This window comes from Manacus candei, unplaced genomic scaffold (genome assembly GCF_025592945.1).
Source record: "Manacus candei isolate 608988 ecotype Guabito, Panama unplaced genomic scaffold, ASM2559294v1 h1tg000015l, whole genome shotgun sequence".
NCBI classification, from domain to species: domain Eukaryota; kingdom Metazoa; phylum Chordata; class Aves; order Passeriformes; family Pipridae; genus Manacus; species Manacus candei.
In genome coordinates this window covers 13,548,720-13,571,290 of record NW_026138063.1, presented here as the reverse complement: position 1 = coordinate 13,571,290, position 22,571 = coordinate 13,548,720, and the positions used below count along the sequence as shown (strand labels likewise).

The following is a 22,571-nucleotide window of genomic DNA, read 5'->3' as shown; positions in this document are numbered from 1 at the left end:
TGGATGCCTGGGAATTAGTGCAAGCAAGGAACAAACATTTAGTGATATTTACCCAGAAAACTTTGCCAGCCGCCAAAACTTTGCATCTTAGAGGATTCTCATTAGCTGACCTTGCTGGATTTCTCTTCCATGAACTTCTCTAGTTGCCTACTGAACACTCCCATAAAGGATCAATACCCACAGCATGAGGGCCCCCACTGTGCAGAACCATCGTGATCCCCTCTGAGGTTGTGCATGTTGCCTTCATTTAATCCCCTCACTTCTGGTATCAGAAAAAATAGTGGGTATTTCTTCCTCTCCATGGCAATCATGATCTTCTGATCCTTTTTCTTATCTTCTCTGCATTACCTTTTTGGCAGACTGAAGAATATGGCCTATGTTGATGTTCCTCTGTAAAGGACATGAAGTCAGGACTCCAGGGGTCCAAGGCTGCTCTCCGGCTCCATGGAGGGTGTTCACACACCTTCACCTTGTACTTAAGGATTCACTTTGTATGGGCTAAATTATTCTCCAAATATTTCTGGTTTTCCCTAGAGTAGACAGTCTTGATGACAATTCTAATCTAAGACCTAATTTGGATACCAGGCTGCTGTTTTGAAGGAGACAAAGTTAGATCGAATTGCACTAAATTTATCAGTTGAAGATCTGAGTGTTTCTGTTTAGTGAGATATAGAAATTTGTGCCATTAATGGTTGCTATTTGACAGTGGTTTCTTTTCGTTACATGAAATGAGAAAACAGAGCCAGTTCATTATGAAGATAGTGAAAGTTATAATAAGGCCAATACAGGCTGAATCCTACAAGTGCATGTGGGGAAAGTAATGTATAAAAATGCAACATCAAAGAAAGATGAACAGGGAATGGAGAGCAGAGAAATGTAATGAGCCAAGTCAGGCTGAAGTCTAAGATAATTGCCTAAGGATTACTTGGGGAAAGCTATCCTAAAGCAGGAATAGAAAATGGTTGAAAATGAATGGGACCCAGTCAATCTGTAACCACATGGTAAGGACCAGGATAATTTCCCCCCTTTTTCAGGTGTAGAAGCTGAGTCTCTGAATAGAGCTACTATTCTAGTAGTGACTGTCTCACCCAGAACAGACCAACCTGATCTGGGATCAGATCTGACCCAACTTGCTCTTTGCCCAAAAGTCTCTTCTAAGTATTTTTCATATTAATTCTGGAGCTAGAGAGAACTTAATAACCTGTCAGTGTGAAATAATTAACTCTCCTAATGGCAAAGGCATGGAGTGGGGTTTGTGGCCCAGTATAAGTTCTTGCTGTTTGTGCAGTGTTAAATAAGCCAGTTGATCAATGGTGCTCTGATGATTTATTAACGCCATGCTGCCAATGAGAACTCATGCTGAAACTTAGGATGGATCAAACTTAATTTTAAAATACTGAAGAGAATATAAAATCTTTCAAGGACTTATAGAACTGGTTGTATATTTGTCATCTACTAAGACACAAAGCAAAATACATCTGAAAAATAAGGAATGCATCTCTTTCACCAGTTCAAAGTACTGCCAACAGCAGTAATAGCAAATTGTGTTTTATCATGTTTTCCTGCAATTCTGCAAAAATAGCTTGATATCTCAGTGTATTAAGCAATTCCTATGTTGTTTACTAAGTACATTTGTTTTTGAAGAAAGGGAGAAAAACCCTAAATCTATTTTCATTTGGGCAGGAGTACTTTGCTTTCTCATTTCAATGAAAATAATCCAAATGACCTGAAGTCCTCACTGAAAATAAAAAGCATTATTAAAACTGCTGAAACAAAACACTACAAAATGTATTTTTCCTTTCTCATAAAAGATTCACAGCACCACACTGCCCTAGTTAAAATAGTTATTTCTAAAATTTAATTTATGATTTATGCCTTATTTAGGGTGACAGTGCACCCATCTAGTAGAGATTTATTTAGCAACTGTCTGCCACATCAAGAGAGGTGATGTTCTCCCTTACCTTTATATATACACTTATAAGCAGCATCACAGCAGAAACTGATCCCTAAACAATTAGCAGGCACTAAAAATCATATGGGAAACCAAGCAGAGCTTATATCTAAGAGGATTTGATCATGTGCACTGCCATCAGCTTTGGTGTATTTTTACAGTTCTGATATGCAAGTTTAAAATACATGTATATATTAAAGACAATTAAAGGATCCTGGAGATGTAGTAACACCTAAAATATTACTACAGTCTGGACTTGCTCGGGCTTTTATCTCGGATGTGTACTGTTTGATAAAGATGTTAAACTTTTATCTTTCCCATTTCACTCTTTAAGACTGAATCATGATAGACTGAACATTTTCTGAAGCCATCAGAAAGTTCTTTTTACACTGAGAAAAAAAGCTCAGTTGAACTTTTAGGCTTACATCCACATTGGCAAATAGTGCAGACCAGAAGAAGTGGATCTGCAGAGCAAAACAGTTGACAGTAAGGACCAGAAATCTACATTACTGGCAATTTTAATTAATTTATTTATTTTTACTTCGGACTGTCTCTTGTTTAATCCCACAGATCAAGTACCTATTTCTATCTGCAGTGTGTCAGATGTGGTTGGTTTACTTTTATCCAAAATTAATTCCAGTTCATGCACTTGAGACAGTTCCTCAACATGAATAAAAGCATAAACAATGGAGATGGTCACAAGATTTAACTTAGAAGTTCAATCTTGAACTCCAAGTGTGGAGCCAGCAGTGAGCTGAGGAGATGAGGCACTTCCAGAAGCTCCAGCAGAACTAGGTTTTGGGCCACCAGGAACCATTGTTTTCTTGCCAGGTGCCCTTAGCTATTTCTGCACAGATATGCTCTGCAGCTCTTGGGTTTGCATTCTGGCTGAAAACATGCAAAACTCGCTTCAAACCACACATCATACTGTGCATGAAAGCTATCCACATGACAGGGAGTCTTCCAGAGATAACAATCATCTTCAGGTGATGCCAACAATTTTTACTGACTGAATGTGTGTGGTGCTCTGCTGAGCCCAGCCATTCAACACAGTCTGCTGAGCAACAAGAAAGAGTCTCCAGTCCTGCTATGCTCTGTCAGCTTTCCTAACTGCTTCCAGAAATTAGTTCTGGGGACTTTCCTGATACATTTACATGAAAAGACAATGTACTCTTCAGCTCCTTCATACACATATTAGATTATACTCACATATCATATTCCATAAGAGTGCATGCATGTTTCAGGCATCAGGGAGTTTTCCATGCTTCCAGAACACAGAAGTCTATGAAGGCAGCAACTTGTAGACTTCTCAAGTCAGCTTCAGTGGATTTTCATGGCTGTGTAATGAAAATGAACATTGAGCTATTGCTTGTCATCAGAGACCTGCTGTATCTGTGATGCAAACAGGACAATTGTTCCTCTGTTAGTTTTATTTTGAATAGACAGACAAGGAGAAAAGAAATTTAAAGGCAGAGAAAGAGAGAGGTCAAAATACACCAGAAAAACTCTAGAAAAATTTCTGGAAGAATAGGCATTTTTTTATATAAAAGATTGGAGGCAGTAGATTAGTTTGTTAATACTCTTTTGGCTTGAGGGACCGTACATCATGTGAACACAGCATACTCCTGCTGAAAATTTTGGACCTAGCTAATTTTTAAGTCTCATGTAGACCATGAGAACTCTGGCCCTGAGCACTGTCCCAATATCCTAGAATTCTCGAGGTCTGCAAAATTATTTTGAGTGATCTATAGAGGTTTGCATGTGGATGCAAGTCTTTTTATATGGAGATCCATTCCAAAGCATGTTAAGGTATCTATTTACTATGTAGACATAGCTGTTAAGGCTTTTTTAAAAAATCAAAGAATATGGAAGTATTATTTAAAAGTTGAAGAGGATTTAGCACCAGATCTTTAGTCCCTTATGCAACCAATTGCTACCTTGTACCTCATAAAATATAGTAGAGCAGTTGAACTGCAGGCACTATAACTTTGAATCTACCTAAATGTAAAAAGTAATAAACTACAGTGAGTGATCCTAGCTTTTTAACTGGCATTGCAAGTCCATTTGCCTTTCTAATGCATTTTGAAAAAGATAAATGTCCAACACTTAAGCTGCACATAAGCTTCTTGCTCCTTTATATTATTTCCTATAAATAAAAATATAAATGCTTGCGGTTATGCGATTTGATCTTTGAGTACATGATACTATAAATCTAGTCATGACATGATTTCCCTGGAAAATAAATATGACCTTTTCTTTTAAGACGCAGGACAAAAAGGTTCTTTCTTAAGAACATAGACACCTAATAAACCAAACAGCCACTTAGCCCAAAAAGTAAAGACATTGTTCCTGGACATGGGTAGTCACTGGATACATGGTCTCCACGACAAGCAAAAAGCAAGTTCTTAGTCAGAAATTTTTTAGGGACAGAACTGTGCTACTGTCAGCCCTTTCCCCATATTTTCTTGACATATCTATTCTTCCTGTAGTTCTTGTCTTCTGCCTTTTCTATCATGCTAACTTCAAATCTCCATTTCTTATCTTCCAATCCCCTTTATCTCCAAGGCTGTCATCTTTTATAGTAAACCCCAAGGTATACTACACATTTCCTAGATATGCCATAAGAAAGGACTCTGGTCCATTTTTTTTTTTTAATGTACCATACCATATGTCTGTGACAATATTATTATATATATATTACGGACACACCATATCACAGAAAATTCCTTAAGGTGTAATCAGCACCTACCTACTTTTAACTCCACAATATTAAAATGATATCTTGAGTTTGGATCTTGCCACTTTCCTACCACTGTAGACATGATGTTCTAGGAGTTTAATATGTTAAACATATTAACAGTTGATACCAAAGCACTCTTACAGAGTTTACTTTCCATGTATAGAGGTATCCAATTTTGAAGTAAAAGAAAAATTAGTAATGAAACAGATGAGGGAGATTTCTTATGAATGAAATGAAATGAAATAGGATTTGATTTTAGCATCAAATATATACTATATAAAGGAATGTCTGTATTCTGTGTCAATTACTTACTCTACTTTGAACTTATGTTCTCTGCTTCGCAATTGAAACTATTCTTTCCCTTTAACTGAAGTTACCAAAATACAGTCTTCATCAACATTGATTCAACACATCATCATCTAAACCAAGTGATAAAGCTGGTATTTATATTGTCAGGGGACTGATTACAGATGATGGCAACGACCATCTCAAAAGGTATAATTCTCTGCCACAGTGTATATCAGTATTTTTCTTAATTATTTCTGACATTTTACCTATTACTCCAAGGACTTTCTCAGAGGGCGGAAATAAAGGGGAAAAATGGGTTTTGTGCCACAGATGAAGAAATACATCTTCTGTAAGTAATTCCCAGAAGAAATCTTGGAAATCTTATGGGGTCAGGAAAGAGGCAAGAAAGTAGCATTTGTCACCCTTGCTGAATTGGTCATCTAAACTTACAGTAGCACTAAAGCTGAGTGACTTATCTGCCACCTCTTAGGGAGGAAGAAAAGTGAGGATAAAGAAGTATAAGGAGAAAAAAAGAACACTGTGAAAGTATCATCTAGACAGCTGCCTAAAAATTTTGATCTTTCAGCTACTTATCTTCTATTTCCCTACAGTGGATGTGGACACAACTTCTGTTATTAGAAATCACACATAGCAAAAATTAAGAACCGCACAGCTGAGATTATGGCAAGAATAAAAGTTCACCAAGTTTAGGACAAGAAAACAATATCTGAGGGTGGTTGGGAGGAAAATGTCTAGCTGAAGAGCTGTACAGATGCAATAGAAATGGACAATGATCACCATCTACAGGGAATATTAAGGTAGGATGAGTAACAGGCAACCCACAAAATCTGGAGATGCCTTGCACATGAAAAAGGTTGTTACAAGTCACCACTTTTGACAAGAGTGCAGGATGGACAAGTGGATGGCATAGTTGGCTGCTCAGCTTAATTACACCATTATTAAACTCTAGATAAGTAAAACAGGCTATAACAGAGCTTCCTGTTCTTACCTTAAAAATATATAAAGACTGCAGTCATCTTAGAGCAATACATAAAGAACTCATCCTCTGAATCCTCCAGCATCCCATGTTGATGACCCACCAGCATGAGCATCGTTAGCAAAACATGAGTTTTACACAGCTATTGGGCCTATTTGATCTTGCATTACACAAACACAAATAAATTAACAGCACTCCACAGAAGCTTCTACATATAAAAAATGGATTGTTAGGCATAACGGGGTTTTTAACATGGGCTACTTAGGACATACCAGGAGCATGTAAATTATTCCGTATTTAACAGAATGAAACATCTATCTTTCAGATATTCACTAGTCAGGTGGTTTGTCCTTAATTTACGCTCAATCAGAAATGAAAATGCCTTTTTAACTCTACTTCTAGTGTTGGTTGCATGGTGGCCTGCCTTTAAGAAGGCATTCACTGCCTACCTCTGAGAGATAGAAGAGGAAGGGTGAGTGATTTTCATGCTCTGGCACTCATTGTAGGCTGTTTAATTTGTCAGGACTACTAGGCCATGGTTTTGTGCTTTGACAGGTTTTTGTTATTCCTGCTAATCCCATTTCTGTTGTGTAATGTGCGTGGCAGCATCTGGTGACAACAGAATAGAACACCTAATTGTGAATGAATACAGAGAGCCCTGTTCTGCCACATTGCCTGTTGCACTATTTTTGCATTTTTATGGCTGAGGGTGGGCTTCCAGGAGCTGCAAAGCAGACAGCCCATCGTTGTAATCAAATTTGCCATTTGCATGTGTGTGTTCTCAGCAGTCTTCGTATTTCTATGGCCCTCAGGATTCCTTGAGTTTGGTTTTCTGGCTCCCTCTTCTGAACAGAGAGGATGATCATATATAGTTATTAAACAACTTCTTTTTATTTTAATTATTAAGTCACAATGTGAAAGTGATGGTTTAAAGTGCATTTGGGTGTCACGAAAAGGAGCAGTACATGAGGAGAGCCAATGCAGTACCTGCAGAGCTGTCATTGCCTTCACCCATTGCATGACTTAATTCCCTTGCTGGACACAAGGACCAGGAGCAGCCTGGAGATTTCCTCTCCATCTGAGCATTTTTTTGCTGCTCCACTCCATTATGATTTGTCAGTGACTAACTAGGTCCAGATCCTATTCTACTTTGCCACTTCATATGCCACTAGGCTTGGGAGCTACGGGCTATGCTCAGCACTGCTCATATAGACAGGCTTAGCAAGTTGTATGAAAATGGGACACTGACTATAAATGCTTCCAAATGCAGGATATCTGTTTTTAAGCAGTGGTCTTAAGGATTTTGGGGGAAGGAGTTCAGCTCAACATCTTTAAAAGTTCCTGAAAGTAGATTACTGATTTAATCAAGAGTTTATACAAATACTGTCCTAGTGGGGTTCTAATCAGATGGCTTCATCTGTGTATAACTTAAACTGGTTCCAGCTAATGTCAGTACTGCAACTTAATGCCTTCACTTACAGGATGTGCACCCTTTTGCAAGAAGCTAGTTTTGGTGTAACCATAGCTATCCAAAGTACTGATAGATCAGAGTGGTATAGAATATTACAAGATGGACCAAGGTTATTATTTTACAAGACAGATGTTTTGAATACACTGATAAGCCTTTAACAGAATCACAGAACGGGTGAGGTGAAAAGGGACCACAGTGGGTCATCTGGTCCAACCTTCCTGCTTAAGAAGGGTCATCCTAGAGCACATGGCAGAGAATTGCATCCAGATGGTTCTTGAAGGCCTCCAGTGAGGGTGACTCCACAACCTCTCCTGGCAATCTGTTCCAGTGTGTGGTCACCTGCACAGTAAAGTAGTTCTTCATATTCAGGTGGAACTTCCTATGCATCAATTTCTGCCTATTGCCTCTTGTCCTGTTGCTTGGCACCAGAGAGTAGAACTTGGCTCCGTCCTCTTGACACTGTCACTTCAGATACTTATGGACATAGATGAGGTGCCCTCTCAGACGTCTCTTCATGAGGCTGAACAGGCCCATTTCCCTCAGCCTTTCCTTGTGAGAGAAGTGCTCCAGTCCCTTAATCATTTTTGTTGCCCTCTGCTGGACCCACACCTTCCCAGGGATTGATGTGAGGCTGACTGGCCAGTAGTTTCCCTAGGTTCTCCTTCTTGCCCTTTTTGAAGAGCAGGGCGGCATTTGCTTTCTTCCAGTCCTCAGGCACCTCTCCTGATTGCCACGAGCTTACAAAGATGATTGTGAGTGGCCTCGCTATAGTGTCCCCCAGCTCTCTCAGCACTCGTGAATGAATCCCATCAGGACCCAGAGACTTGTGGATGTCAAATTTGCCTAGGTGTTCTCTAATCCAATCCTCTTTGACCAAACAACTGTAGACATTTTCAGCTTAGATTCTTGGCAGACAAAAGCACTACTATTGCATAACAAGACTGAAAAAATTCACTGCCCACATCAATCCTGCAAAAACGTTCAAAAGATTAATTAAAATTAATTAAAATCCAAGAGATCTGAAGTATATGAATGACAACATCAAAAAGAAAAATTTTAAGGAGAGTGTTCAGAATTTTAAATTAAAATGCAAGCTTCAATTTTCTCCTGGTAACACTTGGTATAAATTTTCTCCCAGTAAACAACACAGCTCTTCTGTATTTACCACAAAAATATGAAATCAAAACACAAAACCTGTTGGATGCAGCAACCAAGAAAAGATCTAAAGCTTGTATGAAATTTAACAGATTATTTATACATTTTTCTAACGCCTCTGTATTACAGGATGCTGAATTTACTAAGTTTTAAAAAGGTGGTCAAATAATACAGTAAATATGAAAGCAGTTTCAAGACTGAAGCATGAGGCAGCATACAATCCATGAAACTAAGATCTTGTCTTATGCTTTCTCTTATCAGCTACAGTTCAATTCTAAACTGAGTTCTAAGAAACATAAGATAGTGTGAAAGCAAAAATATTTATGTACACTATGCATACAAAATAGACAACCAAGGGAGAAATGTTCCTCCTTATCAAAGACTTGTATTAGATGTATCCTTCTTCTAAGCATCTGTGGACAAGTTCCCCAGAAAAGATGCCTTTCATGAACTATGGGAGCTGTTATTCGTTATCATCATCTGTTTATAATCAATGAGAACAGTTGGATGCTCAGCAGTCTTGAAAATTGAACCAATTATTTAGGTCAGTAGTTTTTAACCTTTTTCTATTTGTGGACTCTTAAGCATTTTCCACTGGATGTGAGGCACTGTTAGAAATTTTGCTCATGTAGATAGCTGTCACTTTCTTTGGCACTTACAACAAACTGTCTAGAATTTATCTCTTCCCTTACATCTCCTTATGAAAATATTCTCAGACTTCAAGCTGAAAAAAACCCCAAACCACAATAGAATATATGCATTTTTGGATAAATTAAAAAAAAAAAAAAAAGGCTACCTGAATCCAAGTGTCTTTAAGCATCTTGATAAACTATGCAAACAAAACTTTGTCAGTTTGAATCTATGCTATTTTGATTATAATCCAGGACAAGTACAGTTCTCCACTGGCACGAGCAGTTGCTGCTCAGGCTTAGCCCTCTGGAATCCTCCCTGTCCCTGGCTGCCATGCACTCATCTCCATTATGTGTCAGTACGTTTCTTTTCTGTTGAATAAGCTGTGCTGTGAGACCAAGAGTATTCAGGTAGGGATGAGCACCTTTAACTAAGAACTGCTACCAAAAATACTTCAGTAACACTGTACCCCAGAAGCATTTTTGGCGCTACAGTCTCCAAGAAAAATGTGAACATAATTTTGAACAGAGAGGGAGGGAGAAAATCAGAGACAAGCAAGGGATGACCCTAATTCAGTCATAATAGCACAAATTAAAATGTCCTGGTTCCATCCCGTATCTGACTTTACATTCCCAAACATGCATTATAATCAAGCAGGATGGCTTGGGGCTGCCTTGTGAAGGAGCTCTGACTGAGGTCCAGCCACAGGTAGCTTCTGAAGTCCCACCTGAAGGTACCCTCTACTGTGTCTGGTGACCGGCAGCAGGAGAAACTGCTTCTGGCACTGATGCCTCTTGTGAAAATGGCTCTGATCACACATTTTGCTGTGTCAAAGGAGAGTCACTACAGCAAATCCAACCAAATCCAAGGATCACACACTGAACAGAGATTTGTTGGTAAGACCTTAAAATATTTCTAATGTCATTTTGGTGTTTATTGTAATTATAGTTACTGGGATACACAGTAATTACATATATTTGATTGTATCTCCATTAGATTATGGTAATTCAGATATGCTTGTACAGCCAGTGTGAACACAGAAAAGTCTCATTAAACAGAGAAGGCTCTTAAGGCTCCAAAGCAGCTCAACCTCTGGTCTCAGATTAGGCAATGAAGCAGCATACCTAGGTCAGTCCTGTGGAGGCTTTGGGAATGCCTAACACAAACCCTCTGGGAAATGCTCTGAACCAACAACTGCCAAAAAACTTTAAAAAAGTAACTGCTGAAAAGATGCCTAAAAAAAAGAACGGGTTGGAATGAGCCAAGACCCTTCCCGGTTTTAATGAAAAAAACCTTTAGGCCTGACTACTGTATTTAAATTAAATCTATTTGCTTTTTGCACAGTTCGAATAGATGCTTTTTAATTATTGCTAATTGTTTAAGATATTGTTGTATCCCCCTGAAGGTTTAAACTGAATAAATTTAATTCCTTTAAAATATCATTCAGCTACAGGCAATACAGTAAGAAGCCCCATAGGTATGGCAGTAAAAATAACCATAAAGGCATAAGCATTTAAATGAGGAGAGCATGGAATACTTCCCACTAGACTGAAAAAAAAAAAAAAAAAGAGAGAGTAAAGAGACAGAAAAGAAAAGAAAGAAAGAGGGGGGGGGAAAAGCTATGTGTTTTGGAGACACAAGAACCAAACCATGAAACACACAGTTGAAACATTTAGGATGACTATGAAAAAGGTCTATGTTCACTTGTTAAGGAATGCGCTAAGGCAGACTAAAGCATATGAATGGCCCTTTCACAGGTCACAGATTCTATTCAGTTCTTGGACATTGTTATTATCCGACAGAAATAGATGGGCCTAATTAATATTCTGGACATACCTGAGAGAACATTCTTAAGGAAATCATCCTCTGGTGGTTTAGGTTTGTTGTGTTTTGGGGGTTTTGTTTTTTGTTGCGTTTTCTCGGGTGCTATGTGCTTTTCATTTTTGTTTTTAACAAACAGCAAATGCTACAAATAGTACAATTTTGGTGTTTAAAGTTTAATAAAGAGTCTACTTCTGAATATATTTGTTCATGCAAAGACTTGGATTTTTTTTTTTATTTTAGTAAACAATTTTGCCATGTAGATTAAAGCTGAACTGCACAGTCATTTTGCAAGCAATTATGTTCTTGGCACTTTTCTGAACATAATATAACAATTACCACAGCAAATGCATTTTATCAGAGCTCTCCAAGCATGCAGTAGGTTAATATCAGTGTTCAGCAACTTCAGATAATATTTCTAAGATGCTAATGTTTAGCCAGTTTCAAATGAGCAAACAGCTTCTGATATGAACTGAGTTCTGGTCTTTTAAGATAATGTGGTTGTATGGGCCCCAATCTTATATGTAGTGGAACTACTGTCCCCCTTACAGAATCCTGTTAAAGTTGATGGGAGTCTGTGCAAGCAAATCCAAATGCAAGGCCAGCAGCACAGCAAGAAAGACAGACTGATTAGAAAGTTAACACGTTGCATAGCTCAGGGTGAGCATCTCGGTGCTCGCTCTGCCTGATGTGGGGTGAGCCATCCCCTCATACAACTTGTCCATTTACCTTCTAACCTTTGCAAGCATCAGCTATTCACTGAGTGTCTCTTACTGATACCAACCACCGCCCTAAAATGATTTTGTTATTAGTCTAATCTACACTGAATTTTAAAGATACATGGTTTGGTTTCAGTTATTTGACTCCTGCTGAACAATCCCAAAAACCATAACCTCATTTTTTCAGTCTCGTTTTGCCTCACTGCTGACTCTTGTGGGAGTTTTGCTGTTGATTTCACAGAGATCAGAAGTAGGCCCAAAAAATGTACAATATTCCAAAGTCATCCAAGCTGTATCACTGCATTTTGAATTCAGGACACTGCTTCAATACAGTAACTTGTTGTTCTCATCTTAAATGTCTGGATGGCATACAAATATAGATAAAAGTAGATGACTAATTATCACATCTATTCTCAAGGCATGCATGGAGGGAAGGCAATAAAGAGGAGGGGAAGTTTGTGGGTTACTCCCACACATAAATCCTCTATGTGTCAATGGGTGAATAGACACTACTTTAGTCTATTGTGCAAGGCTGTTTTATAACAACAATAAGTTGAAACAGAGAAGAAACTATATTAGAAAGGCAAATATCAAAATACATCACTAGTAAAATGCCTGCAGGTAATCAAGTAATTCAGTTCTGTAGTACACCCAGAAACAGGAGTCAAGTGTTTTGTACTCAAACCTTAGTATGGCATATGTGGAAAAAAAAAATCCCATTGAAATAAATAGACCTATTCATTTCAGAGACAGTGAAAAAGAGACGAACTTTCTTTGTCTTGCCACTTTAGGGCCCCTTGATAGCATTTTCCTTTTTTATTGTCTTTTAGATATAGATGCCCCTCTGCTTAAGTATCACCACAGCTACCAGTAACAAATACCTAAATATATAACAGATGCATAAGTGCATCTTGGGATAAATACATTATGGACAATTAACTGTCATCATACCCCTCAATTACATTTTCACCCGCTCCTGTAGTGTACACCTGTGGCTTGTTAGTAATGCAATAAGTGTTGTAAAGCAACTCTAAGGTTCAAAGGTAGCACTGCAAAAATCTGTTTTCCTCTCTTTTCTTAAATGTGCATTACATAAATGTGAAAACAGAGAAACAAACACAAGAAAAAAGAACACTACCTTTTCTTTTGCTGACTGACACTGTTGATCAAGTGAAAATTTTTCACTTTCCTCTTACATCATACAAGAAAGACCATCTGCATGAAATATTGGACCCGATTCTGAATTCACTAATGCAGAAATTAACCCAGAAGCAGCAAGCAGAACTCACTTTAGCACAGTTTGTAAAATTATTTTAAATGTCACATAACTCATCTATGAGGGGATAATATAATGACCACAAACATTATTTGAGAAAATTTTGTAATGCACATAATTTTTAATAAAAAGTCAAAGATCTCATTAAATTAAATTAATTAAATTAAAACTGATACACTTCTAGGCTACAATATAATTAAGTATGCAACTTTGCAAAATGGATATTTTTATAAGTTAAAGTAGCTATTGGACATCCTTACTATAATCGCACTTAAATCCATAATAGTTCCTGCAAGGATTATTTGTTATTAAATATGTGAGCGGCATAATTCAGTAAACTCTGTATATGACATTGATGGAGTGCCTGTAAAGAAAAATATTAAACTAAAATATACTGTACAAATGGTCTTATAATTGTAGCTAGAGGCAAATCCAGAACAGAAATACCTCTCTCAGTTAATATCCCAATGGCATTAACACATCTGTGTGGCTGCTCTGTTTGTTTATGTATTAATCTTATATGGTCAACATTAAGATTTTTTTATTCCTATCCTGCACTTTTCCAACCTTATTTACTACCTCCCTCTGTCAATACCTCTGGAGTACTGCACTACTTGTTCAGGGAGAGAACATAGGAAACCAGAGACTTTCCTGTGCTTCAGCAGGAACAATGGGGTGATCTTTGAAAAGGTGACGTTGACTGCTCCCCTGACCTCCGTGCACTGCTTGGCCAACATACAAGGAATCACCCCAAAATCTCATGTGCTGGAGTCCAGATGACCCACTTCACCATCAGGCTGCCTGAAGCACCCTGGCAGGGACAGGCTGGAATACCTGTCCCCGTGCTACAGACTCCACCTCACACCCACTGCTGCACCCCTTCTGGATGACGCATCCAGCAAGTCCCAGCCATAGTCCCTGGAGCAAAACTACTCCCACAGAATTACTTATCAACCAGGAGAAGGAAATGTTATAATTCTTTTTGGTTCAAGGCTTTCAGTGTAGACAGGACATAACTGGTCATACTTCTGGTGCTGACCAAAGACAAACCAGGCTATTAGGACTTTCCAGCTACATTGTCACTGCTTTTTGTCTGACCTCAGTACTGATAGGGTAAATGAGCTGAGTAAAGCTAATCTTATCCCTTGTTGATTCAGGGGCAGTGAGATGTTCACATACTCACCAACAAATTTCAGCGGAGGTTCTTAATCGTATTTTTCCTTTTGGCAAAAAAAAGTCTTTTTTTCAAGTTTTCATGTAGCTTTTCCCAGATCATTTATATATGTAAAAGTCAATAACTTTATCTGTATAATGAACAGTGGTATCAGCTGACACTTCTATAGATTTTAGCAGCTCTCTTTAATTGTGTTGGTTTTTTCTTTGCCCGTCTTTTAAAGTTCTGTGAAGGTGAGTCGAAGGATACAACACCGTGGTATTCACAGATAACATTCAAGAGCTGCATTTTGTTCTATGTCCCAAGTGACTTACCTGAGAGACGCTGAGAGGCTGGAAGTTGGGCTGCAGAATTAATGAAGAATATTACAGGTGTTTATTTACAGGTGAGAATCAAATATGCCTGGGTTGACCAACAGTGACTCAGGGATTGTCAAATAGCAACATTTCAATGTGTTCAAGCAGCCCCATGAAGAACTGGGTTAGCTGACTAAATGATAACAGTGACTGGCCAGTCAGCATAAGCTGTGACGAGTTATATCATCTTACTTTACTAAATCCATAGTCTCAAAAGAGTTTAATCACAGTTGGATGACATAAAGCCAAATACAAATTGCCTTGCTTAGCAAAGACTGTCAGCTAACTTGCTTTTTTGATACCACATATGAACTAAATATCATAAAGTGAACCATAGAAAGAACAAGAGAAGATACATAAACACAAATATTTGGAAAGTGTTAGGATTAACTATGGGGAAATACTTAGCAGAAATAGAAGAAATAACTGTTAAATTGAGAAAATCCTTTCTGATACATGCTGTATGCAAATCCTCTGATATTTGGATGCTTTGCTGCATTTCTGAAAAACCTAGAGAGCACCAAGCAGCAGAAAAATGAGTTACAAAGAATAACACTGCATGATCCAGGAACTGGACTGGATGATCTAACTGGACACTCATTTCTAGCAATTTTTTTCCTTGGAAGTACTACTACTTTTGCTAAAAAGCTGGTACCACTAAAAACAATAACAAAACCCCTATGTCTTTCCTGTCTCTGGTCTTTTTTTTAAAAATTATTTTATTAGGAATTTTATTGAAAACCATCTTTAGGATTTTAACTTATTTAATGATGATAGGAAGCACCCTAATGGCTATTGTAAAAGCATTTTTGTTGACTAGCCTGGGCAAAATTAGTATCAGTAGCATTTACATTGTTCTATAAATGGCCTGAGCAAAATCTCATAACAAATCCACAGTGTAGTCGGAACTCATCTGTTCTTTGCACTTCCTACTTTGCAGATGAGACAGTCTCAAAAGACAGGGTAGGCTGAAGACTGGTTGGACAACTCTATAAGTGAAGTCTCAAGACTCTTGTCATTCTAGCTGTCTAAATTACTTAAAGAGGACTCAGAGGAATTTAAAGGGGAGAAACGACATGACAAACAATTATATTCTAACACACTATTTATAACAATGCCCTTTCAGATTATTGTTCCACTCAGACTGACACATTACTGTAATCCCAGGGATGAATCAAGGGACTTAGAGTTAGATCGTGCACAGCTTGTAGGCATAAAAAAAATACGAATAAAGAACTGACATTCAGGAAATATAGAGCGACTCAAGGATAAATTCTGCTGGGATGAGCTTAATTTATCAATGTCAATAACAACGGTGAACACATCGCAAGAATACATGCATATTAATTGAAAATAACTCAGATTAAATCACTGCAGTTTGACATTTTGAGATAGGCACTTTATCTTTTCAAGAAAGAGAGCACTATAAAATCTTTAATCTGAAAACACATCTTAATTGCATGTTATCACCTCCTAATTGCTTCTATATTATATTAAACATTTTGCTAATTACTAGCCTGATCATGGTGTAAATAGCTTGAGGCTAGAGCTCATAACCAGCTGAAGACAACTGGGCACAATGAGGGCCACAAAGAAGTTTATCACTTCGGTGTATTATCGCGGACTTCCATCATTATCAGTGTCTATCACTCTTTATCTCTGCTTCCCTTGTGAGATAAAGAACAGAGACAATAATGTAGATCAGAGGTTGGGTTGCATTTCAGTTAATCCATCTATTTCTAGCTCTAGATTTCTAACATTCCCTGGGGACAAAAGTTGTCTGCCTACTGCTGTCACTAATCTACTGCTCGAAGACTGAGGCCAGAATGCTATTTGCTCTACCACAAGACTGGGTAATGGAGGCGCTCCCGGACAGCTGGAAGTGCGTGCTGCATCCGAAACCAAAGGACATGCATGAAATACGTTGCTGTGAGCAATCTACCCACTTAGCTTCAGACCCCAAGTAATACACAGATGATACAAAGGGAGTATCTGAGGCAGCAGCTTGTGAATTAATAAGAAAATTATTTACGTACGGGCAATAAAAATGCTCCTACGAAACTGTCAGGTGACCCAGCAATGCAGGCAGTCACTCAGGCAGCAACTAATAATTTAGGTACAGCAATTGTTTAAACAATTACCGTTATCTGAAATGAGTCAACCAAAACATAATTGTTGCAGGTTTCTTGAAAGAAAAACAATTTTATCCAACATCACATTCAGGAATTAACTGACTTTTTGGGTTCCAAACTGCAAGGTAAAACACAGCTTTGTAAAAAATGACTTGCATTTCCCAAAGGAACAAACCTTAAGTAGGAATAAATCAGCACACAGGTAAACAGCTTTTCTCACCGTCTCCTTGGCAGAATATAAGTTTAGTCAATGCTAAGAGGATGTGCCAATGTGTGGTCTATGCATTTTGCTCTCTGTGTTTAAAATTAGATTTTGACTACAGCTACTTTGTCAGGGCTTGCTGAGGTCCTGTTCATATCTGTTAATAAAAGCTTACTTTTTTTGTCTGTCTTTGCACTGTGGTAACAGCAAAGAATTTATACCTGGAGCTTCATTTGCTAGATGGAAAGACCTCACAACTTTTACTAAGTAGAAAGTTTATAAGTCAGGCAGGAAGAAACAGACTGCAAATGAGGGAATATGAAATATGGATGAATTTAGGCCTGAGTCACGAGATGCACAAACAGAGCATTCTCAGCTTCAAACCTTTTGTATTGGAAGACCATGTTTAGTGAAATTGTACATAAGTAATTAATCAGAAAGTAATTCTCAAATCTGAAGAAACATTCTATCTTCCCCACAGAGAGAGATGCCTAATTGATGGGATAAGTGACACTTTCTCCAGTGAGATAAGAAGTACTGTCCCTGATTAGCTCATTGCCTTCCAGATTCCCTCTCACACCTCCTGGACACAGCTGTGGGTTGGTTTTTTTTTCTACTCCAAGAAGTATATCACTCCTGATTTTCAGGAACAACATAAAATAAGCTGGAGAAGTGGACGGTGTCCCTGTCCATGGCAGAGGGTTTGGAACTAGATGATCTCTAAGATATTTTCTAAGCCAGACTATTTTATGATTGTATGAAACAAGAAGTGCTAGCACCATCCCTTTGCACTACCTGTGTACCATTGGACTTGCTGCCACAGGTGCTGCCAACCTCCCAGGGTCTGTCTCTCTCCTCCCCTGTGCCTGTTGCACCCCCTTGGCCATCCCATCTCTGTAACACTCTCCCATGGCAGCTTGATCGGTCACTTCGGTGACATGAGCTTCAGCATGACGTTGACAGGAATCCAGGGCTCTCAAAGACTTTGTGTCAAAGCTTAAGCAACTGGGTTTCTTGTTAAAAAAAAAAAAAAAAAAAAAGAGGAATGAAATAAAGCACAGCTATCCTGAAGCAAGCAATGATGCACAGCTGTTTTATTGCCTGGTACAGGTAAGATATTTTCAGGGAATATATTCTGCCTTTTAAAGAGCCCGGGGCAGAAGGCCCTGGATTTGTTTCAGCTGCCAGAATCCTCTTACTCTTTCAGTTTCCTATTATCTTTATTTCCTTCTTTCTTTGTTTCTAGGCTGTGTCTGTTTAAAGTGTCTCAGACTCTTTCTTCAGCTCCTAAGCAGTTTTTATAGGTGCCTGTGTTCTCCCCAAGAATTCCTTAAATTGTCACTTCCTCTTATGGCTATGGGAAAGCCATGCTGTATTCTTGTCTTCCTTTGTATCCGAAGTGAGGAGAGGGAGATATTTCCCAGAACAATAAATATTCTGCCATAACAGGTTGGTGCAAGGCTGGGCCCCCTGTGTGGTGGTAGGCAATTTCAAGAATACCTTGTACTTACACAAAAGGGTGCACACAACTTAAAGGAAAGGCTGTACCACAAAATACACAACTTCCAAGGGCTCATTTCTGCAGCTGTATTTTAAGCTCGTGCTACAGATGAGTTTTATGATATTTGCTTGTTTGTGTTTTCTCCTCTGTGTTAACGTATATTATCTCCACAGCCACTAATTCTTGATATAAATGATGCTAAGCAGTAAAGTATGGTCCATTAACTTGATTTTTAAAAGTATCTAAAATTTACGCAGTGATTTAAATAATAATATAAATTATATTAAGTACGTGCAGCAGCAGAGGGTACGGCCTCCTAAACAGAATGAATTTCTCCTTGGAGAGCACTGATTAGTTCATTTTTCCTAATGAATCTTTCGTTGTAGTCAGAAGTTCCTTTTTTTCCCCCTCACTGTCTCACTTATGAAGCATGCATATGTATATATGTATGTTCCATTTATATATTTGATAGCTAGATTAAGTAATATCCTACTTCACCTCCAGAAAGGGCACAGCACTTCTCAAGGAGGCAGCTGCATTTCTTAGGAGGGGGAAACTGAGGCCGAGGCACTCCACCCATGGATCCTCAACCTGCTCAATCTATGGGCCAGCCACTTCCAAGCATATAATTCATGGCTAAAAAACACTCTGCAGAAAAGTGGATGGATACTGCTGCTTCTCTCAGTGCAATTTATTGTTGAGGCCAATTAGAAAGTGTTACTCCTTAAGACTGATGCAGCCCTGTCAAAAAAGTGCAGCAGATGGTTTTGCACTGCCTTCTCCAGCATCTAGTGATGCCCTCCTGCTTCAGCTCTCCCCTCACTCTGCGTATTCACACCATTCTCCCCCAGGGCAGGGTGAAGGAGAGAGAAGTTCCCCGTTCCCTCATAAGTGCTTTACGTGCTCCTAGAAGACAGGCTGCCATCTGGCCTAATGAGCTTTGGAACAAACTGCCTTTAAGACAACTTTCCTTTACCTGCAGTGACGCTCCTTTGGTGGTTGTTTACCAGCACCCCGGTCAATTAGGCTGTAGTTTAAGATGCATCACAGTTGTTGGTTTTTTTCCCTAGAAATATCAATGTAGGTAGTGTTTTCCAATAAGTGGACATTAATTCATGCTGAATTACAGTGGGATTCCCAAGAAACTATGTATGAATACTGAAAGAAATCATTATGATTAATGATATAATTTATATGTGCATGTTGATGAAAGAATCATAATCTAGAGTAAATTAGTAGAGATTTATGTACTAATAATTTTGTTGTGCTCTAAGGTCCAGATGAAAACCAACTAAGTGATGTTGTATTGACAGCCAGTTCATATTAGCATATCTTAAAGGGATAGTATAATAGTATCAAATAAACAATTTCTAATGCATATTAACTCCATTTAACTTTTTTCCCCCCTCCCATAATCTATATTTATGGCATTGATAGGAGTAAGGGTTCATCCCTTTCACCTTCACATACATGCCAAAGAGTCAATGTGAAGGAGATGACTGAAAATATTTAAACATAAAATAACTGACTTTTAAAAAAGAGTAAATTAACTGACCTGATCCATCCATGTACTTCTGAGTGCGTGAAGGCCATGTGGCTGCATGCAGGGAAGAGGAATTTCAGGACAGCTGGTGCAGCTCTCCCCAAATCCCACGGTGTCCCAGGTCAGTGCCCAGGACAGCCATGGCAGCACCCTACACACCCCCAGCCACCCACAGTGCTGCAGACGGCGGCACCTCGCCAGCCATCACAAATGCACAGCACAGTCTTTGATATCTTAAACGCAGCCTTTATTGCTTACTGCAGATAATGCAGCCCTGCCTCGGGAGAACTGAGGCCAAGAAGTGAATTTGTGCTTAGTTCTCCATACAGGAAAACACCAGCAGAAGCATCTTTCTTACTGGTAATACTTTTTCAAGTGCTTATTGCATAAGCTGGAGTGCAGCTGAAGCTGAAGGTAGTATGGGCCTCTTCAAAACTGTGTGGCAGAGGCCATGTACCAGTGTCACACAGTCACCTTGTGGGGTTTGAAACGCCAGCTCATGGTAAACACATAAAGTACAGTGCGTTACTTAATATTCTAAAGAGATGGCTGTGAATTGTTTTACATTAATCACTAAAGCAAATGTTTATAAAATGTATCTCTGTATAATAACTAACTGATCTTACCTCTGAAATTCTTATGCAAAATAGAAAGTGGAATGTAAGTGAAATTATCTATTCCAATTTATTTTTAAAAACAAGGATAAATTGCTGACCTAGCAAAATCTGCAATATTTTTTTCCTAGGGTGCTTTTAGTACTTAATCATACTTTTCAAATATTTTTTTTTTAAAGAAGTGGTACAATCTCGTCAAAGTAGTCTTATCTTTCTGTAATAAGATACATTATCAATCTATATCAACTCAGATGGAACTCCTCCCCAAGGAATTTAGAGCCTTAACTGTTTGCAGTTTTCAAGAAGAAAACATCCCCTGAGCTATGTGTCCAAGACTGTAGTGATGTGATCCAACAGCAGGACTACTACTGTACATTAGTAATTTAAACAAGATCCAGAATTTTTCCTCCCGTATCCTCCCTTTTAAGTTACATATTTTAACTTTTTGCTGCTGGGGACATAGTTTTGTAGCTCAGAACTGAGTACTAGAGGCAACATTTAAATTTTATACGAGCTGTTTATATATCTGTTCATAACAAAGCCTGCTGGAGGAATTAACTCTCTTCTACAGGGAACCCAATGCGAATTTACAAAGGAGAAATTACTAATAACAACATTTCTAATGAAAACCAGTCTGTGTCTAGCCATTTTACCTAGCTATTACTTATGGAACCTGTAGCCACCACTAGACGTTATGCAGAATACCTAACTAATTTTCAAAATCCTCACTTAAACCTTAATTCAAGGGAAAGACCTCTTGATCTTACAAAAGGCATTATTGCCGGAGATTAAACTGCTTGATGCTATGTATTGTTCTAGCTGTAGTCAAGAGGGAATATTAATTGAGATGTTCCATGGATTACAGTGTGTATTCCACAGTGGTTCACATGTTTCCTGGTGGTCTTTCCAACAGGAATAGCATAAATGAGGGGAATAAGACGGATCATTTTGAACCTTAGTTGTTAAGCCATTGTTCTGTTGTGCACAAAAGGTAATGCTTGGTTGATTTGCTTTATTTCTGAGCTGTTCTGATTTTTTCCCTGTGCACCTAATCTCTGCCACTTCCTCTGTGAGTCATCAGCAGCTGGACCCAGTGAAACCACAGGAACTAGCTCCTGGTAAAGAGCTCTAATGGTGCTATTACTCAAGTTCAATTCTCTTTAAGCCTAGTAAAGAAGCATCATGAGTCATATGGTACAGACAAGAGTTCTTTTGCATTTGCTTCTTTAGGAAAATCAAAACCCATGCCTTGCTTTTTCAGAGTGATTACAATGGTTGTCTCTTATACCTATCTCACTCTGCCTGTCCTTTGCAGCAACGAAGTGTCATTTTCCTTTCAATTCTTCATTATTTTTTTCTTGTACTGTTGCAGTTGCATCGCCTATAATTTAAAGACAGTTCTTAAAAATGAAACAAAACGAAAATTCACCATCATTTAGCTCTCTCCTTTCTGGTCGTTTTCATTGCACAGAAGTGCAATGTGACTCACACCTCCGATTCAGCTGATTTGATTAGTTGTTGCTGCCATACACCTGCTGCTGTCACCACAGTAGTCTGTATTTGTGGCATACATTCCTGCTGTCTGACAGAACAGGTGGATATTGTATAGTAGATTGAAAAGAATGGTTTTAATCATAATTGTTCTGCATCCCTGCTTACACAAACTCAGCAAAAGTTGGGTCTATAAAATGAGTCTTGTGATTTGCCTTCAGTAAATAGGGTAGTCAAGTATCCTAATTTTAAACTAAAGCAAAATTTTTAATTTCAGAAGAGAATAAACTCCTCAGATGAACTTTACAGTAAAATGGCTGGAAATTTTTTATAACTTTTTTTAATTTCTGATTCTCAGGCATTTCTATACAAGACAATTTGAAGACTTCAGAGAGCGCTGGGGGATCTCTTTGACTCTTGGTAGGAGTTCCTTTCCTCTCCTGCAATTAAAACAAGTCATTCTTAACATTTAAAAATGGTCCTTATTAAAAGAATGTCTCAGTTATTATC

The 22,571-nt window shown here is 38.4% G+C and overlaps 1 long non-coding RNA gene across 1 annotated transcript in view; it reads left to right on the top strand.

The window, feature by feature from the left end:
• The window catches only part of LOC127468341 (uncharacterized), a 37,855-nt gene that overhangs the window by 7,080 nt on the left and 8,204 nt on the right, over positions 1-22,571 (top strand). The window contains exon 2 of the long non-coding RNA XR_007903527.1: positions 22,420-22,481. This is a non-coding gene — a long non-coding RNA (uncharacterized LOC127468341). The remainder of the gene's footprint in view (positions 1-22,419; positions 22,482-22,571) is intronic.